Source organism: Carassius gibelio, chromosome A5 (genome assembly GCF_023724105.1).
Source record: "Carassius gibelio isolate Cgi1373 ecotype wild population from Czech Republic chromosome A5, carGib1.2-hapl.c, whole genome shotgun sequence".
NCBI classification, from domain to species: Eukaryota; Metazoa; Chordata; class Actinopteri; order Cypriniformes; family Cyprinidae; genus Carassius; species Carassius gibelio.
The window spans coordinates 35,687,442-35,705,627 of NC_068375.1; the positions used below are offsets into that span (position 1 = coordinate 35,687,442).

An 18,186-nucleotide genomic window follows, 5' to 3' on the forward strand; every position below is an offset into this window, starting at 1 on the left:
TGTTACAGAAATTTCATTTCATACATGGAATTGAAATACAATGATCATACATGAAATACAATGATCATGAAATTGACATGCATTACATTTTTCACTGAATACTTGCAACATCAATCATACATATACAAACATACATATTCAATTTATTCTCAAAGTTTTTGATAAAAACTAGAAAAGATGTTTTGTCTGAATTATTGGCAGCCAAAAAAAAAAAAAAAAAAAAAAAAAAAAAAAAAAAAAAATATATATATATATATATATATATATATATATATATATATATATATATATATATATATATATATATATATATATATATATATATATATATATATATATATATATATACTTTCGTGACTGTATGTGTGATTGTATGTGTATGTATCAGCTTTTTGTAACAAAAGCCAACTTCTTGGTGGGTTTTTTTTTTTTTTTTTTTGATAAAATTTTCTTAAATTAATGAATTACTGTCACTACATAATGTAAATATAAAACATTGGTCAAATATAAAAAATACAATCTCTAAGGTCTCCAATAATATATAGTTTGTCATTAGTTTATTTTTAGAATAGAATATTACGATTTTAAATATGTAATGGCTTTGGGTCCCCCGGTGGGCCAGTGACACTTAATGTTTTGAATTTATTTTTAGATTTTAATCTTTATATTAATTATTTTTGCAATTTTGTTGTATTTTATTATACGTTTTTAAATGTCTAATAAGTTTTAACTATTTTAGTAATAATTTCTATATCAGTTTTAGTTATTTTAGTACATCAAGAAAAATGTTGGCTAAGCTTTATTTTTTATATATAAATTGCTTAATTTAATTTATCACGTTTATGTAATGTTTATTTTATTTAAGTTACATTTTTTTAAGTTACTATAATAACCCTGAAATCCACAGCTGGAAAAGACTTCTAAAGATTTAAAGACAAACCAAGGCTTATGGATTTACTGATTTCTTATCCAAGGCTTTGCAGAATCCTCTGAAACAAGTGATATTTTGGTGCTTTTAATAAATGTTGAGCAACTGTCCTGCTGAAAAGGTTTCTTGCTTCACCAGCCAGACAATAATAGTTGAGATAACCATACTTGCTAAATATGCTGGTGAACAGCATGTTCAGACTTCCACCATCTAGACCAACACCAAACTAGCACTAATGAATGTGAATTCATGCTGTATTATTTCAGCAGGGCAGAAGATCCTGATCTGCTGGAGTGTGTTAATATTGAAGATGGTCCGCGTTTTAACATAGCTTACAAGCCCCCGTGTGACCTCTCCCGCTGAACACGGCACGAGAAAAAGCCCAGGCGGACTGCTGCTAAGGGATGGCAAAAATAGCGATGAACACTCTCTCTCTTCGATCAGCATGTCATTGATGAATTGACAAAAACGCCTCCTGCATCTGACAGTGGACAGCTGATCAATACTGAGAATATGTGACGGACAAATGGAAAAGTACAGGACCAGCTAATTACTGTCACATAGAAGATGTAGTCATCTAGCCCTACAGCATCATGAGCATGTAAATTGTCAATAACATAATCTATGTGAAGTTACATAATGGTTAGATAATTTTTTTGTAGCTTATTTTATCTTTTTTTTAATTATAATTATTATTATTTATTTTTTATATATATATAAATCTATCCTCTCACAATCAGTGGTGGTCCTGTTGGAAAGAGTACTGAAAATTTGTACTTCAGTACAAGTACTGTTACTTTTCTGAAATAATACTCAATTACAAGTAAAACTACTGGTGTCAAAACAGCACTATTCAACTATTCTAGTTATTTTTTAGCCGGCGATATTTAATGAATCACCAATAAATATTAAAATCAAATCAAACTTTCAATAAAACACTTTTATCCTATTTATCTAACTTCAATAAAATACCTAGAAAATAGTATTAAAGTCCCAGTGACCAAGAAGTCGCAACTGACTTCAGTGTTGGGATGTATTTCCGAGTGAAACTGAATATTGAATAAAGATTGGGGTTTTATTTCAGCACACCTCCTGTCCATCTCTTGCTCGTAGCAGACTGATGGTTGGAGGGCAATGGTTAAGGATATTCACTTACCAGATGCCCCCCAAAAACAACAAACCATGCTAATATAACCTCATGATGTGATGTAAATGAAAAAAATAAAATAAAATACCCTAACCTTAATCTCCATACAAAAATTATTATTAATCATTGAAATATTATTGTTTGGGATGCGGTGAGCATGGAGACTAGTGTAGACAGCAAGTTTTTAAATGCTTAGCTTAAATATGTAATATTAATTAAATAATGCTTAGTGTTGAGATAGTATCCTCAAGTGAAATAAGTATAGCTGGGCTAGTCAACTCTGGTCCTGGAGCGCCAGTGACCTGCATAGTTTACTCTCAACCCTTATTCATAATTTTGAAATAGACATGAATTCTTAGATTAGCTTGGTCAGGTGTGTTTGATTAGGGTTGGAACTAAACTCTGCAGGAAACTGGCTCACCAGGAGCCGAGCCGAAGAGCCATGGAGTACTGAAGAGGCTTTTACCTGGAAAAAGAATTCTTTACGTCATGACGTAACAAGTGGATTCTCCCCAAGCTGTCAAACTGATGTCATCATAGTGAGAAATATCATTCCAGAGTTGGAGGAAATTCTAAGATTTGAAATAAAGATTGTGACCACAGACAATTATTACTATTTATTTTATTATTATTTTTTCACTACACTGACTTGCATGGCTTACTTGTTTACCACAAGACTACCCATCTTGAAATGTTCTGGGAATGTTTTCAGTGGCAAGTTTTATTTTAGTTCCCAGAATATTTTGTTAAAAGGTAGGATAACATTCTCTAAAAACATTGAAAAATGTGTATTGATAACATTGTATTAACCTCTTACATTCCAATAAAGCTTACATTGCTCAGAAGTCACATTTTGATTAAAAGTGAAAAACCCAAACTTTGTATGTCAAGCTCGAGCGAGAATCAGAATATGAATCCCAACAATGGTGACATGCTTCATGCCGCAATGCATTCTGTGAGGTAATGATGAGTTTTGTGTGACACACCCACAATACACTGCAGCATGAAGCATGTCACCATTGTTGAGATTCATACACTGATTCTTGATGTATGTGTCACAAACAAGTTTTTGTTTTATTCTTGAAATGATCTAATACAATTTCGGCTGGATCTCAGTTTGTTGAACTATCGAGTTGTGATAAACAATGTGCAACTAATACCAGAGATTAGACTGGATGAAATCAGGTAACCATTCCACTATGTGATGATATTTTAATCATCGGCAAACAACCAACACCATCAATTCAAATGTTATCTTGCTGTTTTTACAAGCATTATACAGCAGCAAGAGAAAAAAACTGTCTAAGTATTAAATTTTCCAACTAACACTGATCACCATAATGGTGACGTCTAACCAAACTATTACTTTTAAACAGACACAACATCTAAACCTCTCTTAATCTCAATAAGAACTTTTGTAAATGTATAACAGAAATAAATCCAAAGTACTGCTGGTTTGTGATAAGGGAAGCTGGTAATGCTGTTTTTGGAGATATTTAATGAAGTTGGAGCTTCATCAAACATAGTTTGGGTCTTTACTTTCAACCCAAATTTGACATATTGTCCATTCATCTTTGATGGTTGATTTTTGACTTCCTGGTGCATTTCACTTAATCACTGTCAAGTAAATGCATTTGATTGCTTCCATTGTCCTCATTTGTAAGTTGCATCAGATAAAAGCTTCTGCTAAATAAGGATACTAAATGTAAATGTAAATTATATAAAATATAAGATATAAAAATATCTATATTTATAAAAACTACTTAATTACAGTAATGTGAGTAGTTGTAATTCGTTACATCCACCCCTGCTAACAATCTTAAAATTTGCTGACAAGTGTGCATTCATTCACTTGCTTATGTGCTGTTTATATTTGGGCGTTTTTGGACAGCTCGGTGTTAAAGTGGGCACTTCCATGTGGTCGGTTTGGCAGCACTTAAAATGTGTCCCACAAACCTACGCAATTTAGTTTTTTTGTTTGCTTTTTACTGTTAAACACAAGAGTTTTGCAAAGTACATGCAGACATTTCCAAGGGCCTGAAGCCTGAGGGCGGGCAGAACTTTTTATTTCAGGACGTTTCTCTCTCTCTTTCCTCTCAGAACAGGAGCAATGAGCGAACAGACAAAATTAGAGGAAAGCTGCGGGAACAGCAAAAAATCGCTGAGAGTGTCAACAAAGTCTCTGTGTTCGTAATCATATTTCACAGCATTGGCAAAGTTATTGATGGGGTAAGAACACACACATGCTGTTTACTGAAGGAGGAGAGACGCATCAGATTGCTGGCAGTAAAACTTTAAAAAACAGAGGAGAGTCGTTCTGCCATGCAATCGCATGTGTGGGCTCCTTTTTCAAAAGATTTCTGAAAGAAACTTCCTGTCACACACATATATAAGACGAAAAAGAGAGTGAGAGAGAGAGATAGAGAGAGAGAGAGAGAGCTGGCATAATAAAACACATAATTCCATCTGTTAGCATGCACAGCAGTGAAGTTAAGAGCAATTTGGCAACCAGAAATATTCAAATTCTTGACAAAGATATGTAAACATAGCTTGGCAGAGTTTTTTTCCTCTTCCTATCAATGGTTGCAGTGCTAAAATTATCTCTGTTAGGACACACCAACAGTTGGAGGTGTAAAAATGATGTGAATAAATGTTCTGGAGAGAGCGAGTGTGAATTTATTTACATGTACTGAAATAAGGTGGTGTTAAACACACACACACACGCGCACACACACACACACAAGCAGAAAAGGTAGATGGAGCAACAGATGCTGCACATGGAAATGAATCATGTAGGAACAAAAAAAGTGTCATGGCCTTTTCATCAGTCTAATTTCCTCCCAGGTTGACTTCCTTCTGTTGTATTTTGACAAAGGCTAAATTAGCTGTAGTTTTCTCCTTATGCTTCCATTACTCGGAAGGTTGTGAAGGCAGAGCTGTGAACAAATAAGCCTGTCATCATGTACACACTGCCCAGACCACAATGATAAAAAATCTATAGATTTTTATACGTCAGTCCATTTTATTTGGCAAGGATGCATTAAAAAGATTACATTTAAATCGTAATAATATTTCCCAATATTAATTGTTTTTAATGTATTAAATAAACTTGGTGAGCATACGATGCTTCCTATAAAAACGCAGATAATTAAAAACTTCAAGCACTCTGTTATGTTGCTTGTAATATGCCTCTTTGGTCATTTTATTAAGTGTTTACTTGCCATGAATACATTTAATACATTTATCAAGTAATGTTTACTTTTCTTAATGGCTACATGCCATTCAACTTATAATTAATCTTTTGCATTAATATTACACTTTTACATGATTTTAATCATTTGCATTCATATTAAGCTTTTTAAATTATTAAAAGGAGTCTTAAATAACAAATAAGTTTTTGTAGTGGTATAGAGTTTGGCATCAAGAGTATCAACTTCTGACAATTTGTGACAACACTATTTGGTTAAAGTAAAAGTAGTCACAATCACCACTAATAATCTACCTGTGAAAATGTAAAAGCCCAGTGTGCTGGCACAAATTCCCTGTTCAGGTTGTCTGGCAAAGGAAATGCTGTGACAACAATTCATTTTAAATTGTGTTCTGATATGCTTCGGACCGAAAATAAATCTAATGTGTTCCCATGTTAAGATGCTGGAACAAGATCCTTTGATATTTCTAGTGATGTTTTGGTGCATCTTCTTTCATATCTCTAATACCACCATTCAGGGCCGTGCAGAGACCCTTGGAGGGGCAGGTGCTCAAATTATAAAAGGGGCACATGGAACAAGGTTTAAATAGCGCGGTTCAAAATATCAATACATCAATATATTGTGATGCATTCCTTGTCGATTCACGTGTCGATATGGATGATTATGTATTGATACGGCAGCAAATGCTGTGATGCAGTTTTGAAAAAGAAACAGATTAGAAGAGACAATTTTAAGTTTAAAAGTAAAAAAAATAAAAATAATTCTTTCCACCTAATAATAACTCTGGGATTAGAAACTGAAATGTATTAAATTGTCCCAACCGGATACCTTTTTCTTCTCTGTTCCACAGAATAATTAAGAACAGCGGTTATAGTAAAAACTATAAAAAACACTTGTGCCTCTACATTTTCCTCTTTCTCACCAGCCTCTGTCTCCTGGCTTTTTGTTACCTGATCTCTTTCTGTCACTTGTGCCTCTACATTTCCCTCTTTTTCTTCCTCCAACTCCATCTCCTCATTTGATCTATTACTTTCCACTCTCTGTCTATCTAGGTACAAGGCTCAATTTACTATTTCAGCATTAATCTAGTATTTTAACCATCACTACTACTCTTGCACCTAATCAATAAGTCCACCTTAAATATTGATACAAAACATTAAACAACTGATACACTGGAATATAGTGATTCATATTTTTATTACTGTTGTAGTTCTTGTTGTCTAAAATTGAACACCTTTGCAATGTTAACAAATGACAGGCTACATGTGTTATTCATCTCCTTGACACTGCACTTTGATGCCAGGTCAGGTATATTATTCATTTTATATTGACATTGATATTTGTAAATTTATTTCCAGAGAGATATTATTGAGTTTACAGGGTAAAGTGGTCTTGCTGTAGTAAACACTGTTGCTATTGTAGAAAAAAAAAATATTTTGTGTCACATTTAAAATATAATTATATTTTAATTCCTTTCTGAATTGTTTTTATTTTCATAATGATTATTCAGATAATGAGAAAATCTGAATAAGGCTTACCAGTGTTGCGATCATTATTTTAAGGCACTCTGCGTGTTAAAAAATAAATAATGTAATATAATAAAAGTTTAGTCAAATAACATAAAAAGACCAGACCCCTCGATCAGGGGCGTCATGCATTCATGATTTTTGAGGGGGCACATTCGGGGGTATAAGTCATGCTACGAAAGCACTGTATAACTGACATAGGATTATGTTTTATTTATTTTTCCTTTTTATTCAAAACAATTCTAAACATGCTTAATATATCAGTAAATATCTTGATTCTCAAATGTGTAAGTAAACCCGTTTTGCACCTTTATAGATTGTTATTTAATCAATATATGGAAAAGTTGTGTCATCTATTAACTACACATAATACCCCGACTTTTTACTTAAGTGCCATATAATATTTTCAATATGACTTATTTTGCATTTAATGTAAATTTGAATAACAATATTGTAAGTTACTTATTTTAACACTTTCATTTTACAGAGAGTAAAGAAAATTTACATTATCAAAGAACATTTTCATTCAGTCTAGCCAGAGTTCAGGCACTCTCAAAAACTCCCAATAAAATCACTGAAGCACTTTACATTACATTATGCACATCTGCACTTTTGCTGTTTCTGATGAGAGAATTCGCTAAATAATTCAGTCAGCGAGCAAGTGAACAAAACACCGCGTTTCAGTACTCTTCTGCACGCCTCTGATTGCGCAACAGAATCGTTTCTGATTGGTTATCATGAAGCGTTATACGAAAGCGTCTGTCTCTGGCTCAGCGCCAGCCAGCGAACGCAGATTTGAATTTAGCATTGAATTTGGAAGCTGCATTTAAAATCCACTTTGCTAACAAATCTTTGAATGGGCATGACACCTCTGCCCTCGATGCCTGTGAAACGATTCTCCCTCAAACAGCACGCTAACGTTACTCTACACTACAGCTACACACTGCAGTATAAACAACATATCTGCATGTTCTCACATCTCGTCGTTCTTGTAAAATAATAATAAGTAAATAAATATCAAAATCACTTCGCTGAGAATGAAACACCACTTACCAGCTTCCGCTGTGTTGAAAATATCCTCTGGCAATTAAAAAATGCGCGGCTTGCGAGCGCCGCGTGACGAATCTTCCCGGTCGTCAAAGGTGAAAGGTCATCATGTGGGTCATCTTATTGATGGCTAAATTATTATTCAGAAATTTTACTAATATTTATACTGGGCATAGGCAGGCATTCACAAAAGGGTACGTTATGACAAAAAAAAAAAAAAAAATTGAGAAAATTTTGCTTTGACAAAAGGGCACTTTGGGTACCAAGGGGCAAAGGGGCAGGTGCTCAAGCAATTAAATAAGTAATAATAAACAGGCAATATGCTAGTAATATGCATACTAATAAACAACTAATTAATAGCTAAAATTTGGTCTTTAAAACAAAGTGTTACCACTGTAAAATAAACCAAATGCTGTTGGCTCCTTTATGAATTGCTTTTGTTCCTCTTTTGTAAGTCATTATTTTGTTGAGATCTATGAGATATGTTTGATGAAAATAATCTAACAAAAAAGTTAGCATACTATAAAACATAGCTAGATTTGAACGCGTCAAATGTCTTTTGATGCTTTCAAATATCAGAGGTCAGAAGCTCATTCCACCACAGAGAATCGGAGAGAATAAAGGTTCTGGGAAGTAACTCCTGTATGTCCTGGTTGTGATTTGGACTGGTGCTGCTCGTTCAATAAGGGAACCGGTAAGTTAAATGTATTTCATTTTACATAAATCGTAGTGTAATGCAGTCATAATCCTGTTAACAAGGATATTGTAAGAAAAATAATCAGACAAATATTAGCGTTTTATTAATAACGAAATACCAACATTTGGTTCCAAACTTATTCATTTAAACTAAATAAAATAATAATTAAAATACATTTACAATTTTTATTAAAAATAATAAAATAATAATAAAACAACCTACATTATTTTAAAATGTCTATTTAATAATTATTTTATTGACAAGAGTTTACAACAGATTACATTTTTTATTATATTTTATGAAATGTAATTATATTTTATTTCATGTTTATTGCATGTGTGATGCCACTAATATCCTACAGGGCATGATTCACTATAAGACTCACTTACAGTCACAGTAATAATGCAGTTATGGTTAATTGTGTTGTTTATTACTTTCAAACCAGTACTTTGTAAATGACAGAATGTTACTGCTAGTGATTTTTTTATTTTTTATTTTATCTATTTATTGCAATGGGGATTGTGCATATTATCATTGTGGTGTTTATGTCGAAAAAAGGTTGCATGCACTAAACTTATCACAGTAAATATGATGCATAGGAACAACAGGAGCAGCCTGCAGTTTTGGGTTTCCCTAAGCAAGCTCCTTTATGATTGTGCACCACAATAGCTTCCAATATTAGCAGTTCAGGACTGGGGCCAAATTTCACAAACCTAGGGTTTCTTTAACTAAAAAGGAGGTTGGATGTTTGCTAAACACAGCCCTGTGTCATCACAAGGCAATACCACTCTAAAGAGACTCTCTGAAGAGTCCAGCGTAAAACCTTGTGAGGTTGTTTTTCAATAGTATTGCCAGAATCTTTCAAATGTAAATTCAAGGTCACTTTTTTTTTGTTTTACTCAAACACACCTGTTGCTGAATTTCCTTTTGAACTAATGATCCTTACATATTCACAGAGCACTTGCTGGAGAACATGATGGGTGGCAGCAGTCACAACACTCTGAAGCAGGACAATGACAAGTGTCAGTCAGTAAACAGTGTTCTGTATGTGGTATGTGGTATCGGTATGTGGTGACCGATATGGTGCATATCGGTCATCATCCTTGTTCCCTATATAGTCAAAAACCTACAAAGATTTTTCCATTGGCTTTTGAATTATTACTGAAAATAAATGATGTGACCAACAAATGATTCTTACGTATTTGGTTAACAAAAAAATAAAATAAAAATAAAATAAAAATAAAAAAGATAAAAATGAACGCAACTTTATATAGGCTATAAATGAAATAAATCACAATCGCATGACTTCAGCGTCACCACCATTAAGCTTCGGACAACTCATTTAGTTGAAACAACAGAAAAACATTTTACCTAAAAGTTTGAGATAGAATAGTTTACACGAGTGCAATTATAAACACAATAAGGCTGTAAAAGCCAATTAGTAAGCAGATGAGATTACTTGTTCGGAGTGATGTTTAATTTCCCGGACTGCCTCTGGAGTCCCTTTTAGCCACCTTTTCAAGACAAGTAAAAGCTTTAAGAAAAAACATACAATGTGGTATGATTGATAAAAAATAATAATAATAATAAAAAAAAAAAATAAATAAAAAAAATTTAAAAAAGCTAAAATGCTAACTTATTTATGGGGTTTGATCTAAAAAATAGATGTCATGTCTGCAGCATTCTGTATCTTTATTTATATTGTTATTTTAATATTTGCATTACTTTTAATTTCTAATTTGGATTACTTATAGATTTTTTTAACACATTTTCTTTTCTTTTAATTAATTAATGTATATATGTATGTATTTGCTTGTTTGTTTAAAGTATTACCTACAAGTGAATAAAAATCTGCCATTACACTTATATACAATTACATTAATGAAAATAAGCCATGCCTTATCCAGTGTTTTTTTTTTTTTTTTTTTTTTTTTTTTTCAGAACGCTAGTTCTGTACTTTTGTTAATTAATTTTCTTGATTGGATTTATCATAAAAATCTGGTAAGTAGTAAATGGCATTTTAACTTAGCAAAAGCTTACTCAATTGTAATATTTTCTTCTTTTAAAACTGCAATGAGTATTTAAAATATAATATAATATAATATAATATAATATAATATAATATAATATAATATAATATAATATAATATAATATAATATAATATTGTTGTAGAAAAAATAAATTATTTTTAGATATCTATAAGATAAATAACATGTAAATTTCACATACAAAACATGTACAGTTGGAATTGCGTATTTATTGCATGCGTTATCTATCAAAGCATTACTGTTTTTCATGAAATAATTATTCTATAAATTCCTACATAAACAAAACCCATCTAATGAGAACTCAGAGCTCAGCCATCAGGCAGAAGCCACATGGAATTGAAGGCCTTTAGCGACTGACTTCTCACATACTGTTTTCACTTCTACAGTTCTGGAACAGCAGGCCAAGCAGACCATGAATATCCCATACATCTCTGTGTCAAACCCTCAAACTGCCAGAGCCCTTGGGGAGGATGGATATTTCCGTGTGACGTGCAAGAGAGCGCTCGTGTGCACACAGTCACCAAGGCTCCTGCCACGAATGGAGACACACAGCCAGTCAACAGTAAACATGTGAGTGTGCTGGGAAATGACGGAGAGACATCCACGTAAGACAGACCTTCCTAGACCTTCTGAGAAGGACCACAGGAGAAAGAGACGGAGTGTGCACTAATGATTAATGACATTTAGATTATTGTTTAACTTCAGAGATGTCCCACCCCCTCGACACACTGCAGATGTGTAAAGTGAAGATAATTTAACCCATGTTCTCTGGGATTTTGCCCAGTATGATGGATGGCATGGAAAATGCTCAGGGAGAGAGAAATGCATAAATCATACTTTGGCAACGGGTTTGACACTGTTGATTTATTCCTTTCAAAAAGAGTGCCATTAGGGATGGAATTTGTCAACTTTTATCTTTAAAGCGATAGTTCACCTGAAAACGACAATTTGATCATCATAGATTCACACTGTATAACTTCCTTTCTTTTATGAACTACCATAAGAGAAGTTCTTCAGAATCTTTCATTCATACAATGAAAGTGGATGGAGAGCAGAATGTCATGATCCAGAAAGAACAAAATAACATTATAACAGCAGTCTTTATGACTTGCACACTATATTCAAAGTCTGCTGAAGTCATACAATTTGAGAACCAGACAATTTAAATACCAAAAATCTTGCTTGTCCAACATGTTCACCATTCACTTTCATTATATGGAGAAAAAACTGACTATTCAGATTTGATTAGGCATTTGGTTTTAAAGACTATTTGCTATTTTAGAAATGCATCTTTAAATCTATTAACTGGAAAATAAGACACAAATACTTAGCAGCAATTATTATTATTATTATTATTATTATTATTATTATTATTATTATTATTATTATTATTATTATTATTTATTTATTTATTTATTTATTTATTTTGAGTGTTAATCTGATAATGGAAATAAACACAATTTCATCTGAGCTGGATGGACATTCTTTCTCACACACTCTCCATCAGTTCAGCATTGGACAATAAACTGCCAAAGTGTTTGTGAGGCTTTTACATGCGGTAAACACAGACCAGTTGACTTGTAGAAATTAGTATTTGTGCAAACCTTTTCATACACACACTCACCAAAATGCCAATTAGCAAGTTCAATTATCAGGTTCTATGGTGTGCATGTGTTGGTTTGGGTGCAGACGACGTGTCTTGCTGAAGTTTGAAATCTACAGATGTTGAGAGGAGCAAGGCACAAGCTCACAATCAAAAATAGAAACTATAATGTCGCCTCTTTCAGTAAACCTCATATATGGTGGAGATGAGGAAGCCATATTTGATCATTATATCCATTCACTATTCCCTTGAAATTACTTCATTAAAATATGAAAATAGAGCTTGGTGGGATTCCATATGAAGCTGATTTTAATGTTAAGAAAAGTGCATATGTGTGCAGGTGTATGTGTGAGCACACTATAGCACCTGAAGGTGTGTTGACCCTCCGAGGCTAATTAAAGCATGGAAACTACGTGAACTCCTGTGGCTTTTAGAGAGCAGCTGGCATGAGTGACGATGTGCACAAAGGAGATGCATGGGGTTTAAAAAGAGGCAGACTCACAGGGATGTATTAAGCAAACATGCATACATGCACAGAGATGCAAACAGGAAAAGGGCCTTGTAGTGTCCATGCAGAGCACTAAACTAGGGGATAATAGGTGCTCAGCTCACATATGCAGGTTGTGGGATCACAATTAGGAGGTGATGGAGTCAGGGATGATGAGGGCTGTTTTATAATGAACCAGAGCACTGATATTATCATTCTGGCTGAGAGTAATTTTTTTCAAATTCTACTAGGTCTACCATTTGTCTAGATAAATTAACCTTTAAAATGAAAAAAAGAACATTCTATAAATCATTTTAAATGCTGAATTTAGCGGTGAATCTGGGCATCACAATATTATAATGTGCAGTATGAAAAATAGATTTTGAGATTTGTTAAAGATTACTTTTAACTGTATTTATACTCTAATTATTTGTCTTTAAAATAAGTATAAGCATTCGATTACAGCGAAGGCAATCTAAATGTAAAAATATGGAAAATAATTGTGTTTATATACAATATTTAGCGATGCAATACAATAAAACTTTAATATCAGACAATATGGTGCTGATATATCACGCATTCCTGATATGAGGCAAAAATGAAGTGTACCATTTCTAAACTCTTAGCATCACAAACAATCAAGTAAACAATTAAATTAATTAACAAATAAAAAACATTTTTGTGGTCTTAATGTGTTTTATTTGTAAATTACAGGACAGTAAAATAAATAGCTTCTCTTATGTCCTGCTTGCACCTGTAGAATATCACACTTTTGCTTGTTTCATTTACTCATATAATGTGAGTGGAATGGTGATAGAGCTGGCTAATTTGGTATCATTTCTTTTAACTGATTAACTGATAGCACAAATCTACATATAGACAAGTATATGCTCAATTCATACTTTGTAAGTACATGCATCCATGATTTATTGCTATTTTAATATTTTGACTAGTTTTGCATGCAAACTCCCAGTTTTGCACAGAGTGACAAACAATCAAGAAATGGCTTACAGACATTTAGACGTGAATGCATTATAATAGGTATCCATGGACACAAATATGACTCCAACTGCGGGGACATTATGGAAAATTATGGGTGTTAAGGGATATGAAGATGCAGTCTATTATGAGAGACACCATGTGATCTCAAAGTGTTGTGAATGCAGATGGGCCAAAACAAGTGGTGAAATGCTCCATGGCAGATGGTTATGTGGTCAGAACTCTCCCCGAATGCATCCTTCAGCTTTGTGATTCACACACACACTGAACAGTGTCAATGAAGTACAAAGACAGGAAACTAGAGCAGGGTCACATGATGTAAATATGCTTCTATCCACATTAATAATAAAAAAAAAAAAAAAGATTCTTGATGCTTGGGCAGTTTGGTTAATTAAAATGTGCAAATTCGAAACAATTCTTTAAGGTTCACTTTAATGCATGCAATCCGTGTAAGTGTAATTATTCCATTAGCAATGGGACTACATGAATAAATTAGTTGGAAACTATAGTTTAATCTAAAAACTTTATTCAGGGCAACTCAGATATCTTGGAAACTGATATGAATGTCATGTGCTCTGACATATTAAAGCAATGGTGATACCAGTATGTACAGGTGACCTGTTTCCTGTCAATTACTGTCCTATAGATAAAAGAAAGCAACAATCCCTCACCTTCAGCAACCTGTCACTTAAATGAGAATGCAGCAATAAGAAAAGAACAATGACCCAGACATTTCCCAAGGGGCAAAATCAACCACACACACACACACACACCACCACACAAACACACACCTTGACTGTGAGATCACAACTTGTACAGAATTTATTCAGGCTCATGTTGTCTTTACCTGCTAAATCTCCATTGTGAATTACTGTAAATTGTCTGTCTTAAAAAAACATTATAATTTAAGTCAAACTTTTATCCAGCAATGATCCATTAATTAATTACAAAGTGAAGACATTAATATTATCATTATGTTATGCATATAACAAAGACTTCTGTTTCAAATCAATTAAATTATATCATCTTTTTTTTCTATTCAAAAAAGGTATATCATTGGCTTACAAGTCCAACTCTCTAATTAAAACTATCATATGTCTTGAGTTGTGTAGGCCATTTTTTATATGTAGTGTGTGTTTTAAAAAAATCCTGTTGTGTTTCAGGATTTTTAGAAAAGAAAAATAAGCGCATTGGGGCACATTTTTTGTTGTTGAATAACTATAATTGCAACTACAAGCTGCAAGTTATCGTGGGATTATTATTATTATTTTTTTTTTAGTGATTAATGTTTTTGTTTTGTTGGTGTTGATGTTCTTACATATTCTTTTATAGTCTTCACAGTGCATCAAAAAATGCCTGTGCATGTCGTTTGAAAATAAAGATGTCGTGAACCCTCCTCAGCAGATAACGTTAGTCAAACACATCTGCCCACTAGATGCAAAACATCAACGCTCAATAAATTAGCAGCCAGCTGCCTGCAAAGTGCCACAGGAAAGCGAGTAACAAAGTCCTCACATCAGCGAATGTTTCTTCGACACGTCTTTGTTAGCCCAGAAACATCAAGAGTAGAAAAGCCTCTCAAAGCAAACCTGACACCACACCTACCTTCAAAAGGAATATCTAATCAGCGCAGCGTGTAGACTGCCATTTGCCTTCCATCTTTGCTCCGAATGCACACCCACTTATGGTCCCCCTCTGTTTTTAGTCAGTGAGAATTTCTCATAATTCTTTCTCTTTCCAGTCAAACATTTCTTTCTCTCGTTTTTAAATATTTATCACAGAGCCCACAAGGACTGTGTCAGAGGTGTCATTGCAAGCTTTGGATCAAATGAACATCCATTTTCCATTCAGGTCTGTTGAGAAACACTCTGACTGGGAGAGAATTGGGGTCCCGCGGAGCCAAGCTCGGTGGGAGTCCATTCAGAGACACGCTGGTTATGTGAACGGGCCCCTAGGCTCAACTGCCTGTCTGCACACCGGCCCTTTAAGAGCCGAGCGCTTTGCGCCATGACCGCTGTCCCCTGAGATGACAGGCTGTAATCCTGCTAAACAAATAGAGTGAGAGGAAGAGAGGACACGGCACATCTGTCTCTGGACTATGACAAATCTCTCACGTTAAGATCCTGTGAGGGATCACTAGTTATATAGAGAGATATAGAGCATAAGGACAGAGATGTAGAAACACAGTTTCTGCTTGGCTTGTAATACAAGAAATATATATTGTTTTTTAAGTGGTTTACCCAAAAATCATCGTTTACTCACCCTTGTGTTGTTCCAAACCAGTAAAGATCATCCCTTTTCCATATAGTAAAGGCATATAGCCCCCCTAAAAGCACTGAAAAGTAATTCATAAAACTTAAGACAAAAATTTGAATCGTCTCTGATCTCAAATCTGGTGCAACATGTCTTCACATGCTAAGCTTGATTATACCAAGCCAATGTAATGTAATACATACAGATATCAGGGTTATGTGGCATTTAGAACAGCATTTTTTGACTAGTTTAATTAACTGTGATGCTATTTCAGTGTAAAACAGCTTTTTATCAAAGAACAATGAACATCAAAAATATATCAGTAGCAACAGAAGTTTTTTTTATTTTTTATTTGTATAATTCTTATTATTGCATGAAATGAATATGTAAAAACATAGCATGTGTTTGAACTTATGGAGCATCTAAGGGGATATGGCGATGGCAAAAAAATATATAAGATAAGCGGAACAAATATATTTCGCTATATACAAATATATTAACGCTTTTGTGTTTACCTGCTAAAATATTTTTGGTGGGGGGTATTTACACACAAACTCGTGGCCACATGACAAATATGTCTTTCCCTCAACATAAGAAGTCATGGCCATGAGAAATGAATGTCGTTCCCTTAACATAGCTCTCGAGGCCATGACATAAGGATGTCGTTACCTCATCAAAATGTTCTCATGGCCACGACATAATATAAAGTTCCCACGGGTTATTATGTTGTGGTCATGACAAAACTAAGTGAACCGACCATGTTAGCTTCTGGTCACCGTACGTCATAGAACGCAGCAGTAGTTTTCTGTCTGAGATTTGTTGTGTCGTGCCGCATCGATGCTGTAGATAGCATCACTGATTATAATGAGCTCGATAGTATTTTGTTTGCGCCACTCGTGTCCGGTGTAGACAGAGCGTAATATTGGTTTTGCTTCGTTTCAAAAGAACTAATCATTGCCTGGGTTTTGTATGTGTGAGGTGGAGATATCAAAAAATGAGTGAGACCCTTTTGGGTATAGGGGCTTGTTTGCTTTGGTGATTTCAAATGTCAACATTGGCTACCAGAAATCGCTTACCCCACCTTTAATACTTTTGCGAGTAAATTCAAAGTTTATTGACAAAACCCAAATGTTTTACATGAAAAAAATTCTAATAAAAAATGCTGTGTTCCTCTGAGAAATGTTTGCCTTCGCTCACAAACTTTTTTGAATAAAATCATATGTGGTAGGAGGAAAAACTGTATCCACCTTTTTCCTGACATAAAAATGGGTGCCGCCATTTGTAAATTCTACTGGTCTAGCTTCTGGTCTCATTTGCATCCAGCTATTTTTAGCTGTACACAGCAGTTTGTTTTGCTGCTTGATATTGACAATTGATGTATCCTATCATATTCATTTAATCTGTTTTCTTAATTATGAGCACACTGGTTTGTACTGCAAACAGTTTTACCGTTTACTGCACGTTTTTATTCTCTTCATTATTTACCTATAGCGGCTAATGAAATGGATGTCTCACCCATAGGCTTACTTCTGCGTTGAGGAAAAAGGTGGATAAGTGACTAAAGACAAAGTCTACAGAATGCAAATGTTTTACAACAACAAAAAACAACAAGTTTTATCGGTGAACACAAAGTTTCTTAGGGAAAATGGCAAATATAAAAGCATCTGTGTGAATGAAAAGCCCTGTATGGGCTCTGTATGAACAAATCCTTTAATGCCTATTGACAGTCCATGGCTGCTGATTTTCACAGACAAAAAAAAAAAAAAAAAAAAAAGAGAGAAAAATGAACAGAAAAGTCGCTAACAGCTAATGTATTTTTATGAACAGAGGGTCAAATTTAACACACCATATTGTCTGTGGTAATCAACAACATGCTACAGCTGCTGTCCATAGACATTAAGTTGAAAATTATTTTTCAAATAACAAGTATTAGCCACATACTAGTTCAATCCTTTCTTAAATTACCTGGTATATTACAGCAACTGAACCCATATGGATATTTGCCATGTGCTTGTTGTACCAGCTAGTCCATTGATTGTGATGTATGGCCATACAAACATGAATATTTGCTTGTGGCAAATCCATAATCAGTCAGCAGGTCTGGTACACACACATGCACTTTATTCTCCTCCTGTTAGCTAAAGGTCAGCAGAGACCATCATGAGGTTTCGGAGGCTTTTTCCATGAGAAGGTCTTATTGCGGATTTTATAATGGGTGTTCAAATCAAAATAGTTCCAACT

General features: G+C 34.0%; 1 pseudogene; it reads left to right on the forward strand.

Annotated features, from left to right (window-relative positions):
* The window catches only part of LOC128015006 (proline dehydrogenase 1, mitochondrial-like), a 53,625-nt pseudogene extending 42,448 nt beyond the window's left edge, over window positions 1-11,177 (forward strand).
* Window positions 11,178-18,186: the final 7,009 nt, after the last annotated feature.